We start from the raw sequence: 15,527 nt of genomic DNA, 5'->3' as shown, positions 1-15,527 counted from the left end.
ATGTGATCTACACACACATGGTGGTATATGGACATATTCTGCTTTTCACCCGCACAGTTTTAAACAAAACTCTGGGCCTGTGATAGAGGAAAAAATAGCAATTTTGTACGGCTACCTTGAGCTTAACTTCTGTGACAGTGGTGGGTGGATTGGAGGGTCAGGGTGTGTGTGGGGTTCTTATATAGCTGCTCTCGAAATAAAACCATAAAGGATGCAATTCTGGCTCCTTTTCCCTTCATTGAACCTACTGAAAAAAAGGGCAGGAATTAGAAGACTGAGTCTGATGCCACCAAAATCTAACAGCAGCCATGTCCAGCCCTTGGACATTTTGAGAAACTGCTCCTCTTCCAAATTGCATTATCCCTGCCAGTTCTGGGTAGAAAATGATTTCCAGTCACTAGCCCACAGCAGATGATAATAATGGATGAAAAATAACCAAGCTATCATTTACACTAGATGCCAAAAATGAAGTACGCAGGAAGTCTGCAGGCACAGGATCGCAGTGGAAGGGCTGAAGAGGATCAGCATCAGCCCCCTCAGAGATGGGCTCAGTATTAAGGGAACAGCTCATTTAGCAGGCGGCTCCTTTATAAAGCTAGCAGCCATGTGCCAAGCCTTAGGTATTAAGCTGAGTTTGCTCAAGGAAGGAGGAAACAATAAGTGCACTGGAATGCTATAAATCTCCTATTGGCAGAGCTACAAGTAATTGGAGCCTCCGTGCAAAATTAGGCCACGTGACTGTATCTAAAGGCAGGCAGGTGACTCAAACATCAGCACATGTAAAAGAGACAGGACGAGTGCTGAAGAGGAGCATTTGGGGCAGGGAAAAAATTCACAGGAAGCTAGCGCCTTGGCACAGGTGACAGCTGACCAGTTGGTGGATGCCGAGCCCTGCAAAGCAGACTCTGTGCTGCCTCACTAAGCCCAAGTGTCAGCAGCTCAGTAGGGTGCTGGGTTGTGCAGTGTGCACGTACCATCCCCTATACCCCCTCTGCACTCCAGTTTCCCAGCTGCAATAGTATGTCCTTTCCCTAACCTTGTTCATGGCCTTGCCTTGCTAAACTGCAAACTTGATGAGGCAGAGACTGAAGATCCTTTCTATGGTGTTTTTCCTCAAGGAAAAAGAAAAAAACAGGGAGCATGCACTTTGCCTCCACTGCTCTTTTTTCTTAGCATGCATTAAATATCAGGAAGAAACTCTGGGCATTCAATCACAAATAATAAAGCACGTCAGTAAACTAGCCAAATAGGGTTATCCCCTCTTGGCAGATACAGAAACTGAGGCACCAAACTTGAAACACAAGTTGTCAGCCTTGACCGTCTCTGGCTTCCTATTGCTTGTTCGAGACGCTTGGGATTGCACTCTGACAGTTTCAGCTGATAAGGAAACAAATCTCTCTTCATATTCCTTAGTCTGTGTCATCCAATTCCCCACCTGAGCGAGAGTGATCATGTCAGAACATTTACCGCTATCTTAAAGCAAAGCCAGGCCTTCACCAACTTTCTCACGTGTAACACACTGTCATCTGGTTAACAAACTTCTCTGAAATTTTAGCAAGGTTTTTAGCAAACATACAGCCTCTGAAGCAAACGGGAGGAGCGAAAGCTGAGATGCCAGTAGGGAAGAGCCTTGGGGTCTCCTCTGCTCTGCAACAAGTGCTGCTCCGTATCAAGGAGGGCATTTCCTAGTACATTCTGGCACATCAGACATCAAATTTGGTGAATTTTGAACAGTTACTGAAGGACAGTGGAGGTGTGCATTGTTTGTACCTAGGAGCAAGATAGTCAAGAGGAAGACAGGATCTGGACAAAAATATATCCTTGAAATCTGGGTGTAACAGCAAGCTTAGTACTGTGACAGGCTCTACTGGAGACCTGGGCAGTCATTTTCCTCTCTACTGCTCCCCGAGAGCTTTGGGTCTATGGGACAAATATTTACATGAAATTATGATCATGCCTAGCACTGACTGATTCTGGCTGCTCAATTTGTATCACAAGAGCCACAGGAAGCCATGAGAAAAGATGACAGTTTAGGTTTTATCTCATCTCCGCAAATGCTAACAGCAAACTCTAATTGATTATAAATGTCAGGGAAAAACCTTCAGTACATGGACTAAAAGACAGAATAAAGCTTCTTCATGTAATCAACTCACTATGCACTTTAAAAACAGATACAGTAAAACCTTCCTTGAAAATATATTCTTCAGGAAAAATAAAAATTTTCTCCAAACGCTTATTTTGGTTGCAATCTTGTATTTTCCACAAAACAGGTTAAAAAAAAAAACAGCTATACACTAGTGGTGATATTTGAAGACATTTGACAAAGCAAGGCAACCATTTGGAACACAAGAGGCCTTATTTTTTGTGTCAAAGTTTGCCTTTTTAAATTCACACACAAAAGTTTCCCAGAGAAGCTACAGCTTCTGAGAGGAAGGACCCAGCCAACTCTCTTAAAGCAAAGGAACAGCCCATTGCAATAATATGCCATAGATTCATCCAGCAAGGGAATAAACACAGAGGCTAGCTGCAGAAACCTGAAGCCTTTTACATCGGTCATTTAAGGCAAGTCTAAGTGGGTGTGATGCAAGAAAACCACAGATCTGTTCCTGAGCCCTAGTGTGGTAGGTGCACCCAATGCCATATAGACTGAACTTCTGCTAAGGCCCACCCCAGCAGTGCTGGCGGACCCTTGCATGGATGGATCCATCCATCCATCCCACATTGGCCAAAAAGCAACTGCTCTCATTTCTGACCCCAGCTAAGCGGTCTTCTCTGTGTGTTAAGAGAACTGCAACACATAATTTCTTTGAAAATCAGAGCCACTAGCTAGAGATTGCTTTTTCAGATGTATCCAAATGTTATGCACCAGCCCTTACATATAAAATGTATCTGCTACAGAACCTCCAGTCCATCAAATTAAGACACAGTCACTGCAGGAGCCAGGGGAGGAGCTGGCAGGGATTGAATCCGTTTTTCTCATGCAGTTTCCTAGCAGTAATAAAGGCTACTACAACTCTAAGTGATCCTTTAAAAAAAACAAAAATTGAAAGTATGACTCAGACACTAGTAAGTAAAATCTACTCCCATGCAGCTAGCCAAGAAGTTCAGCAAAGGGCATTAACCACAAAGCAAATAACATGCTTGCTGCAAGAATGACAAGAAGGGAGACCTACCTTCATCTCTGTTTCTATTTACATGCTTCCATTAGTACCCAGGGAAGTTTTACTCTAGGCTGGGAGACATGGCACGGTAAAGTCTTCAGGTTTCAGAGTTCCTCAGGCCATCCATCACCACTCAACTTCTCCTCAGCAATTCAGTCCTGAGGCATTAAACTGTCACAGCCCACTAAGAAATTAGACTTGATGACACATAAGCAGATTCATTAATGCATTAGGCAAATGCGATCCGATTGGCTCCTTTTTTTAGGTGTTTGGCAAGCAGCCTGCAAACAAACCTGGGGGATGAGGCTCTGGGGGGGAGAGCTGGCAGCTTGCCGATGCTCTTGCTTAGGCAGAGGGAAGGAAAGTACTAGCTCCCCAGAGCTGCACCAGAAGAATTTACAACCTACTTCTTGCTTCAAGACAGCAAAAGACAGAAGGTGGCATCAGCTGCTTTTGCCAGCTGGAGAGATGATGTAACTTCCACATGTGCCACGTGCTTCATAGAGCGCAGAGCATTTCTGTTTTAGAGGTAGCGCAGCCCTAATCATCACCAAAACAAATCCCAAGGGACTATCACTTGCATGCAGACTGAATGACATAAAACATCTCTAGATTAATCTCCAGGACTGCACAAGGGATGTTCTAGCTATTCATAACCACATGGTCGCTGGCTATGTAGCTGCACTGACTTACGAACTTTATAGCTCACTTCTCTTCCATCCTAATAATACAGCCTGAACAACAAGGCCACCAAACCAAAGCCAGGCTAACAGAAGCTGATGTCATGCACATATCCTCACTATTAATTTTGTCATGTCATATAACACATACCAGCTGTCACAGATGGTGACACTCTGTCCTTCCTAGAGACTCACATTTCATTACTGATAAATATAGCTGCTGGCCCTGTAATTCTGTAGAGTTACAATTTTGTGGGACACTTGAATGCATTATGTTTGGCATAAATTTGACTTTGTGCAGGCAATTTGCCTGTAGTACTTTCACCTTGTGCTCTGATCTCATCAGACCTCATGAGTTAAGCCGAAGTAGTCTGGAAAGACATTTGGAGGAGAATCCTGTAGTGCAAAAAGGAGCAGAGCTTGCAACAGGGAGCAGAGCTAGCAACTGAGTGAGAAATACTCTTCTAGGAGGCACTACCAGCTCAGCAGTTCAGTAAGACATTTTGTGCCTAACTGCAAAATATGCCATCTTTTGGGGGAGAAAGCAGTAAATTCCACAGTGTTATGGTCTATACTTAAATATACTCAGGTACAGGAATATTATCCATGTGATCAAAGATGATGTAGCTATTTGTATTCTGCTCAACTAAATTCCCCTGAGGCAGCCACCACATGCGCCAACGTTCTTCACTGCAAGGTAATAGTAAACCACTTACACTGTAAAGGATAATGCAACAATTTCCTATACAGCACAAGAGCAGCTATAGGCTGGGTCACACCGAGGGTCTGCCTAACCCACACAGCTACCTTTAGCAGTGGTCAGTGCTGGATGCCTTCTGGAAAGTATAAACACGCAGGCAACATAGTGGTCCGTACCTTCCTCTCCAAGTTTCTTTAGTCTTCCAAATTCCCAGCCAACTTGCGCTTAAAAATTTCTTTGTGGCTCTTCAAAATGGGAAAGCCTCTCGTACAGAAAACTATTGTGCATGCCTGTGCATATTTCATGTACCTGCACACAAGCTAATTGCTCGCTTTCACAGGAGGGGTTTTGCTTTGTTTACTAGAACTAATGCTCTCTATTTTTCTACAGTAAACACAAATGCCAACTTCATGCTTCCTGGGACTGTAGCAAGACCAAACTAATGCATGTATAGTTTGCAATACTTATTCATTCCTTATTCACACAGGAACCATCTCACTGGAACACAGTAGCTGCCAGTTCTCACATAGGCTTTGTGGATGAAAAGCCCTCATGTGCCACTTCCTGAGGAAAGGGCTATGTGGATTGTGAGAATCCACACCAAAGAAAGGTGAGGCAATCAGACTCTGAAATCCCTGCTGATGATTTCCTCTTTGTTTTAAAAATCTTTTTTTTTCTACTGACATCCATTTAATTCTTCTCCTGAATATATATAGAGATAAGATGCTTTGCTAAAGTTTTAATTTAGCTGCTCCTTCAGGTAATGGGTGATAAAGCTCTCAATGAGTTTTAAAGCAAAACAGTATCAACTGACACATTTTCTTTGTTTAAAAATGCAAGCTTTGGTTGAAATGTTTGTGAATAAATTAGCTGACAAATATAGCTTATTTTCCTATCTACAAACCAATACTGACTTTTATGCAGGAACTGATTATTAGCAAATATTTTCCAAACTGCTCACAGAAGCAACATTCAGCTGAATAATTATTCTTGGAGCAATCCACCACATTGCTGCCTCGGCGTTCATGGTACGTGCGTTAAGTGGGTGCCCAGGCCATATGGCATTATTTCTGCTTCGCAAGTAATTGAAACAAGGGAAAAAACAGAAACAAAATGAACCCTAAATTACAGCTACTTTTGAGCCTGCATTTTGAGCAAGCAATTATACGTATTAAGATTCTTGATGTTTTGTGCTTTCTGAATATTTTCCTGAACGAACCAGTAGCTAGCCAAAAAATACTCCTGCAATGACTACCACAATGCTACTCTTCCCTGAAGATAGTATCACAGTGAGATCATGTGTTTTATTCATGAAAACATAAACTAACCTTTCTTTAATGCATTCAGCCTGCTCTATTGTTTTTTCATCACAGGACTTTTCCTAAGACTGAAGTCCTGGCCAAAGCAGTCATTTTCTGTAAAAAAAAAAAAAAAAAAAAAAAAAAAAAAAAAAAAAAAAAAAGCGTAATTGTGTCAAAGCACAGGTTTTTATGACTGTGCCCTACTAGACAAGTCCTCAGAGACTCTGCCACTACTTGGTACCACTGGACAAGGCATTTCTATTTCCTGCGCATTAAGGTCTCCAGAGGGACATAGGACCACACAGTCTTACAGCCTAAAAACCCCCGTGATCTTCCCTCTGCCACTCAGCCCATCCCACACCCACCTCCACCAACCACCACACAGGGAAAGTCACCTGCTCATTGCCAGGTCAGGGGACACGAGCCCCAAACAGCTGCACATCTCATTGATAGAGCTGAAGGAGTAAATCAATTGCCTGTCCGTTAGCAGCCTAATCCTTGTTTCACCCAACTGAAATATTGCAATTTCATTTCCTGAAGGAACAGTAATAGGGACATAAATTGTAACGAGCTGGAAAACAGTATATGAAGCAGCAATTAATTACTTTCAATTCATCATTGCATTATTTGGGTTCTGCTGTGGGTTACAGCAGGAGGGTTACATGAAGAAAGACTGGATTCTCAATGGGAGGCAATGCCACTGCATGACCCAATCATTATATTTTTAGAGAAGGTAGTGGGAGAAGAGGAGGAATAACCACCAGGCTGCAGTGGTAGTCTGCTCTTCACGGCCTCTCCAACATACCGAACATGTCTCCTGACAGAAGCTGACAAAACCTCCGGGCTCTTGCGTGGCACTTGAATGGTTAAATATATTTCAGTGCACAACGCCCTACTCTCTTCAAGTAGGATTCGATGTCTTACCTTGTTTCACATCTGGCCACCACTTCATTTTTAAAGCTGTGTAATTAAGAACTTCTATAAAGTTGATTTAAAGAGAGTCTGCACTTTGGATGACTCCACTGAGAGCAAGGTAAAAGGGCCCTAGCAAGTCAGGGCTGGGTTCATTTGGTTTTTTTCCCCTCAAACATCTAATGCTTGAAGCAGGAGTCCTAGGCAATGTAACAGATCTGATCAGAGGTGTCACTAGAAACCAGATCCCTTGGGGATGCTAAGTTCTTGTTCAATTCATAAATTTCCAAATAGCTCGTATCAAGCACTCGGAAGCAGATTTTACCTGCACTTATGCCCTCCATTAGAATGAAATAATGTATCTGCCCACCGTGGGGTTCTTGCACCTTTCTCTAAAATATTGAGTCTACGACTGTCAGAGGTGGGATTCTGGATAAGACAGATGACAAGTCTGATCCAGTCTGCCTATTCATATATTCATGATTAAGCACACGTAGTCTCTGGCCTTTGTGAAACAGGCCAACTAAATTAGCTGCAGTTTCATTCCTCTTACAAATCTCTGCCTAGTTTTCAACTAGCTGATTTCACATTCACTTGCAGTCACATAATCAATAGTTTTTTATAAATATCTTTTCAAGCTTCATAAACAATGCTGACAGGTAACAGTAACAATTCCAAGGTCAGGTATACGCTCCAAAGAAAGAGGTGGGTAGGTATACATCCATGTCTGTGCTATAATTGGTAATGCAAGTCATATCAAGACAAATTCAATAATACATGACCAGGGTGTTTCAGAGTACTCAACAAAGCTTTACAGGTTCAGAGTTTAAAATGCTAAGCATCATGCAGAGGCTGTTCAAGGACTAATTGGAAAGGGAGGAATGTGCAGGAAAACACAAAATATTCTAAGTGATGAGGACCAGCTGCCAAGGAACTACAGTTTCTTGCTTTTCAGTTGGATGTTGACCCTCAGAGTCCCTCACTTCCAGATCAATTCATTATGTTGCTAAGCCTTAACTTACTATATGACAGCAGTTTGGAGCCCAAGAAAAATGAGTTCTTCATCTCAGTCAGCTTGTTATCAAATCGAGCATCCACAGCCCAAACTCGCTCTCAGAATCAGTTCTCTCCCCTTGTGGGAGAGGTAAAGAGCAGGTAGGCCACAGAAGACATACCTCACCCTTTCCATGAGTTGGGATTGCCTGCTTTACACAATAAAAAGAGAAATGCCCAATAGTTTTACTGAATAAACAAGAAGGCTGCTAACATCAGCAGTCTAAACCACTAAGGCCACAGGGCTGGATTCTCCAAGGATCAGGATGAAGCAGTAACTGAGACAGTTCATGATTTTTCACAAGTAAATAGCACTTGCTTAGCATGCACTCTTTGATGCCATTGCTACATTGGCATGGTGGCAACCAGAATAGATGATAAATTTAGGACAAATTTGGATAAATTTAGGACAAATTTTAGGATAAATTTGTCACAAAACCTGACTCCACAAAACCCGTTCAAATTGCTACAAGATAGCTCAGATACAAAGGCAATAGGGGCCAGTATAAAGCACTACGATAACTCCTAGAGGCCCCCTTTGGCAAAATCTTGAAAGCAAGGAAGGCATCTGCATCTGTTTAAGGAATTCTCATTGCTTGCAGCTATATTCATATTTCTGAAGGGAAAGTACAGGACTAAACTTGAGCTCTTCCCTTGAGGCATGCATTAGAGTTGCAGTTGCACAGTTCCTCATTTTTGTTTCCCCCATGCCTCTAATAACGGAGGATTTCTTGCTCATGCATACACAAACACACATATATACACGCCTCCCTTCCACTCTGTCAGCCCTTCCTCTGTTCACATACCAAGCAGGAATTGTTCCCTACAAAACCAGAATGCTGCAGCTTTGACAGATAGAGCAGACGAGAACCCCAAACCTCCCCTCTCCAAGATTTTAGAGCACAATAGTACAAAACAGTGCTAAAAGCTGTTTTCTAACCAGTTCTAACTGTTTATTTGGCTCCAGCCAACACACAGGAAGGACTGACAAACACAGGGACGTCATTCTTCGGAGATGCTAATCTGGCAATTGAAGGAGTCAAGCTAACTGGGGAGGTTAATGGAAGGAAGATTTGTACAGGGGAATCTACTCTAATCTAATCCTTCAACAGCTATAATACGATGACACTAGGAGCCAAACTCAGCAAGCCCTATTTTTGATGTTCAGAGCATTTCTTAGCAGATGCAATTAAGACTCTAATCTTAAATCCTTCAGAGAAAATAAAATCTTTGGCTTCAAAGTTACACGAGATCACCTTGCCTAATCAGTCAAGTCCTCTTCCGAGCGACATAGGAGCATTATTTCCTGTATCTGGGCTCAATCTTTTCAATATGGTATGTTAGGCTCCCTTTGGCAATTCGCTAGCTCTTACAGGCCACAGCCAATTACACCTGCGACTCTCCCAGGCCTCTAGGCCCTTGGCCACTTTTGCCACCAGTTTCTCCTCTCCTCCCAACACATGCCAGTGCTGTCTCAATATCAGACTCTCCCCAAAGGGCAGCCTCAGTAATATATTTAACCACATACTTCAGCCTGGAGAACAAGTTTCAAATGCATAATGCCACGTCACTGCTTTCAGAAGAAGGTACATGGAGAGATCAAAGGGGAAATATGGCCTTTATGGAGGAACTAATAGAAGCGTTTGCTTAGAATATTATTTCCGGACTCACCCACTGAGGAATGCAGGAGCTTCCCAGAATTGTGGGTCCCCTGCCCCAGCTCTAGCCCCCTGGTGCCAGCTCCTCATTCTGATCCCCTCCCCAGATCACGCTGGAAACCACCAGCGGGGAAAAGGCTATGCGCTGACAGTAAAGCAGCACCACCGGCTTTTAGGACTGTTGGCGCTCCAGCCAGCAGGGAATGGGGACTCACTGTTTCAGGCAACCTGCTTATTCAGCATGATCACTGGATAAATTAGACTTGGTTCTCTTCGGAAGTGCTTTTTGAAACCAAGAGAACTAAAGGAAGCACACTTGAAATCAATGAAAGCTAAGATTTTGTGCATGCTGGGAAAACTCCATGGACCAGAGAAACACACTTCACAAATGAAGCTGGACATGTGGGCCATGCTTATTTAACTCCCTTTTCTACAGATATCTTCTCACAAGGATCAGATCGGCAACCTTTTGTGGTCCCTGAACACACTTAAATTCTGCCTGTCTCCAAAAATGCTATCACTGCTGTACATAAAAAATCATTACCAATTTCCTTCTTTTTCTGTCATTCCAAGATTTTAAGAGCATTGCAACAGGCTTCTCCATCAATGGGAAAGACTGCTGTTGTGTAAAACAGAGCCAGAAGGAGCACAACGCCAAGGCCTGCCTGTTTAAGGGACCACAAAGGCTTAGGGAGAGCTCCTGGCCTAAGCAGAGCAAGGCAGGGCACTACTGCAATTCTGTATTAGTTTCATTCCTCCCTACCATTTTGCAAAGTGTTCAGAAGTCTGGAGGCTGCAGACTGAATAAAAAAAAAAAAAAGAAAAAAAAAAAGAAAGCTTATCTTGATGGTTATTTTGTCTCTTCCAATCCCCAGGAGGTATATTCCATTTCTGAGGGTGTATTAGGTGTTTCTCTGCCTGGCCCAGCCACAGAGCCAATGTGACATCTGGTGTCCTTCCCAAACTCCAAAGCTCGGTATCAGGGTGGTCCTACCCCTCCTGCCAGTCCCCTTCCCTACCTGTCCCGGAGACCCAGCTGAGCCATGACATCTGCAGACTTACAGCCACAGTCTGACAGCACCAACATCTCATTTCCTTTTCCATGCCCGGCTGCCTCAAGCAGCGCTCTGGCTCTGTGAAGCTGCGCCAGGGTCTGTGATAGCAGGGCTGACGCGTCCTAGCCTTCCTCGCAAAGATCAGGCTGCTCCGTTGTGGTTCATGCTCCTATCCAGTACATATCCAGGAGGACAAATACTCCCAAGAAGGGTGCTAAGAGATGGGCATCGCTTCTTTGCTTAGATCTTAGACAAGGCATGACACTTCAACCGCAAGTTAAGAGTCAGGCAAAGTAGTTCAGATTACAGCACTGTTATCAATACATCCATTTTTAAATGCTGGAATATGACTGGCCCCAGGAGTATCTCCGGGTCCAAGACAAGCTCTGAACAACACGGAAAACTGCAAGCATCTGTCAGGTGAGCAGTTCTGGAGCAGGATTTCACTTGAATCATTGCCCGCTGCACTACTCCTCAAGCAGTGCTCCAGAACGGAGTTCAGAAAACAGACTTTCCAGTTCAGTGTCTGAATAAAATAAAGGACAAAATTTGACTCAAATAAAGAAGTGACACAACCAGGGGTTGCTTGAAGATTGCCTAAAGAAGATTAACTAAGAAGATTAAAGACAATTTAAAAACAGTAAATTCAAAAGTCGGAAATTCTGTTGGATGATTAAAATGAAATGTTTCAGCATCTCCCCAGTAAAAACAGCCAACAAATGTCAAATTTGAAATTTTTATTTCAATTCTTCCCTCCCTTGTCATTCGTTTGCCCGCCCTTTCTTTGTGCACCAAATTAGCAAATTATTATAGTCTACTCAAAAGTAAATTCTTCTCCTGCAAATGTACTACTTCCAAATTATACTGAAGACTCGCTTCAAACATGAGCTTCCAGAAAATTATTCAAGACACCATTTCTAAGCAGAGAGTAACCTTATATCCATAACAATATACACTTCTACTAAAAGACAGTCAGATATAAAGGACATCACCTGTGAGCAGTAACAATGACCACCGTTCTGGCCCATCCTTATCACACCTCAACCCTCGTACAGAACAACATTAATCAGCACAACGGCATGCAGGGTAATGTCCTGCTTCCAACATTTTGGAACCACTAAGAAGGGCCTGGATGCCACCTAGTGCTGTTAAAATCAAGGCAGCAGGCCTTAATCGCAAAAAGACCCAAACACAAATTTTTCCCCAGTCCTTTTCAACTTCAGTTCATCATGAATCAGGCCAGCTTCTTACTACAGAGGACTCTCTTAAGACCTGGGAATTTAAAGCAAAAGCCTCCTGTACACATATGAGCACATTGTGTGCTGAGCAGAAGCTAGCTGACAGGCTGGCTAAACTCTTGCACTTCTTCTACCTGCAGTTTCTAGCAGTGGCTGTCAGAGCACAAGTAAATGTTAGAAAAATCATATAGATTAAGCAAAAATTGGCAAACTAAGTCAGAATTTATGGAACTTTGTAAGGCCGGGGGGGGGGGGGGGGAAGACCCCCAGGAAGCACCAACCAAGCTCCAGAGTTGGTAGCAGACTCCCTCACAAAGCTGCAGCAAGTGCAGCTTTCAGCTCCTTATAAAGGATGTTTTCTGTGGAATGACCTTAGTTAAGCAGAAATTTATTTACAGACAGAGGGAAAAACCCTTCCTACAGACAAGAAAACATTTCATTAGGATTGAGAAGATTGTCAGAAAGGAACTGTCAGTTTAAGATTCTCTTTACAGAGAGGTAAAGCCTTCCCTTCATCCTACTAGTTTCCCTTACCAAATGTATATCCTTCTCAAATTCTTTCATCGCATCTACAAAACGTCTTTCAGCTATACACCTTGCCTTGAGGAGCTTGAATGAAAGATAAAGCTTCTGAGAACTGCTTCTGAGAACTGCAAGCTGAGTGAGGATCCGAGCTCCTTCCCCCCTAACGAATGCTGGAAGCCAGTCAGCTGAAACGGCGACTACAAATACCAGCGTTCATACATTCCAAGAGCTCACACCAAGAGATTTTATGCATTACAGACATCTCTCAAACACCACAGAGTAACTCTTGCTGTCAGTCCCCCTTCCCGCAGAACCCATATGCGACTGGGGTAGAAAACATTTCTTTGATCGAACAACAAGTACCTCCACTGGAGACAGCTGAAAGGGTCATTGGTCGTTATACTAGACACTGCGTGTGATATCATTTCAATCCGACTTACCTCTACACCAAATTTTTAGAAAGTGTCACAAACGGTCTTGCCTGATTCAGAGTGGGAAGATTTTTAATACATTCATTGATGCGGACATGAAAAAGATTCTTGTTGATGCCAGTTTCCCACAGCAACTGTTGCCATGGTTATAAATCATTTATTGCCCCTCGTCAGCCAACAGCTGAATATAAAGAATTAGTTTACTATGTGCAGAAGAGCATGACGAACATACAGACTCACTCCTTCTGAAATGTGCCATCAGGCACTGAAGCACTGATGACTTTTATTGGAGGGGCTTTGGGAACTCTGTAAAATAACCAACAGACAAGTGCTCTCTAATGCTAATGAAAGCAAACAGTCCTTGAATTCACAGATGCAGAGATTAAGGGAGGGTGATCTAAGCATGAGTGTGGAGTAACCGTAATGGAAGGAACTTACAGAGGATCTCCCTCCTCAAAGCTCCCATGGAGCCTGAGGGAATTATTTTTGCCTCAGGGACAAAATACTCTATTAATTCCTAAAAATATCCCTACATAACTTACAGTGCTCACCACTGAGCCAAGGTATCTGAAATAAACTAGTTACCTCCATATCTGTGATTAGAAGAGCTCTGGATAGACTTCAAGCCTGACCATGACTTCACTTCCTCTCCTAGACAACATGAGATCCACTTACACAGATCTGGTTTATCTATCATACCTTCTTGCTGAGCCATGCTGTATCTTGCTGCCAAAACAGAAGCACAGGTGAAGGTACTTGGACTCTTCCTCATGCAGAGGCCCAGGCTCTCTTCCAAACAGAAGGATTTTCTCTATGCTCTTCTTGACTTTGCAAGTGCTGGATATGAGGCAATTTTGAAGAAAAGACCCTCCAAAAAATACATTTGGAGCAGCAGTTGAGTTGAAAACAATCATGATGGCAACAACCAAATACATTTTGGCAAGTTATTTCCTCTGCTTGAGCACAGTAGTTTCCCACACTATTTCTGCAACCCTAACTAAACAGGAAGTTCATTTTTCTCTCCTGTTTAAACCAAGCCCATGTAAATCTTTAAATCAACTGAAAAACATCACAGTTATCACAACTTAAGAGCCAAGACATCCAGACACTGTAATGTAATTTCACATGCTATTTGCTTTACTACATTATCTCCAAACCATACCTTCAGCAACCCTTCATGTGACACGCAGTGCTGCACACACCTGGCCACAGAGAGCTTAAGGACCTGCACTCTGGGAGGGAGGTGGCAAGACCAATCCCAAATGCTGCATGCTGGAAGTGTACGGCTACATAGCAGCCAGGTGAAATAGCAGTCACTCACTTTTAGCAGACTGGGGAGGTAGGAATAATTTTTCCTTCCAGTGTTAATCACTCTGTTCTCTGAAGGAAAGCCACCCACCATAAGTTAACTCACGAAGTATCTGGCTCTCCTACAAATCAGAGCCACAGAGAATCTCCTGGCTGGTTCATCAAGGTCCCACACCTCCAAGTATGGACACACCTGCAAGGAAACAGAGTATTTGCCACAATCATCTCTCCAGCACCTTTCTTCAAAGGAGCAGGGAACCAAAATCCCGCAGGCTACAAATAAACCTGTGCATAAACCAGTATTAAATCTCCAGGGAACTAAAGAGTGAAACCGTGCAGAGAGCAAACAGTTTTCCTCTACCACAAAACAGTTCCCTCCCATGTAAAAAGGCCAAATATTGTGATTGTGCTGAGCTCCTGTTTAATCACAGGACGGCCTAAAGTAGAACTTGGCTATTAGGCTACATACTGTATCTCAGTAACTTTCACATGTGGTTTTCAAACGTCAAAGTGCTGGTGTTCCCAGTAATGAGGAATGTTCCAGGGACTAGTTGTGTATCCTGAATCTTTGCTTCTTTTTCTCCTTTTCCATATTCTCTTCCTCTAACCTTCCTCAAACAGTGTATGTTTTGCTTTTGTTTGCATCATCTTAGACCAAGGTCCTTGACATAGTTAATTTTGGACAGAGATGCCACCAGCAAAAAAAAAAAAAACATATATATATATATATATATATACACACACACACTAAAGGATGAACAAAAAGAAGCTTGAAGCTTTTCAGAGAAATCAGTAACATCCCTTACCACAGCTTGCAGGGAACCCAAGAGCAAAACATCCATATTCCAAGTCTGTAAAGAGCAGAAACTTGAAAACACACAGGTGCATATCCCACATGGACAGCTCTTATTCCCCTACCAGAACTTCAGAGAATCTCTTGAAAGACTGAAATATTTAGCAAGAGAGGCAACAAGCAGGCTCTTGCATCAAGTCCCTTCAGAAGAACCATAACAATAGATGAAAATCAGAGTAACACTGTCTTACAATAAGATGCCTTTAGCAACAACGAGATTACGCCAGCCTCAAAAGCACAATTCACTGGTTGCTCTTGTTGCCCAGTAACACAAGATATTTCTGTGAAGCAAGTGTGACATCCCCTGGTTATCAGTGGTATTGCTCCTTATAGCCTTCAAAGTCCATTTATTTCAAGAACAGAGTCTGGAATTAAGGCTGCCACATAAAAAGCAACAAACAAAAAACCCTCACGTTGTGCAGTGGTTTCCAGATAAACATTTTCCAGCTGCTTATAAACAGTTAGACTAATAAAAACAGAAGTACACCTCAAGAGTTTCCACCTCATAGATTCATTGACTGCTTAACCAATGAAGCTTGCTCCGGACATCTTGGATTCTCTCCACAACCAAACTCCACCATTCAGAAAGAGCAGTTATAGTCTGTCCTCTTCACTCTCTTGATTGCACTAAAAATAGCAAGATTAGGAATTC

At 42.8% G+C, this 15,527-nt stretch overlaps 1 protein-coding gene across 2 annotated transcripts in view; it reads right to left on the bottom strand.

The window, feature by feature from the left end:
- The window catches only part of TOGARAM2 (TOG array regulator of axonemal microtubules 2), a 49,995-nt gene extending 46,651 nt beyond the window's left edge, over nucleotides 1–3,344 (bottom strand). For both annotated transcript variants that reach the window (XM_026094756.2, XM_026094757.2), the window contains exon 1: nucleotides 3,174–3,344. The gene's annotated coding sequence lies outside the window, so the exon portion shown is untranslated. The remainder of the gene's footprint in view (nucleotides 1–3,173) is intronic.
- Between the last annotated feature and the right edge of the window lie 12,183 nt (nucleotides 3,345–15,527).

Source organism: Dromaius novaehollandiae, chromosome 3, assembly GCF_036370855.1.
Source record: "Dromaius novaehollandiae isolate bDroNov1 chromosome 3, bDroNov1.hap1, whole genome shotgun sequence".
In the NCBI taxonomy this organism is placed as follows: domain Eukaryota; kingdom Metazoa; phylum Chordata; class Aves; order Casuariiformes; family Dromaiidae; genus Dromaius; species Dromaius novaehollandiae.
This window is presented reverse-complemented; position numbering and strand designations above follow the sequence as displayed.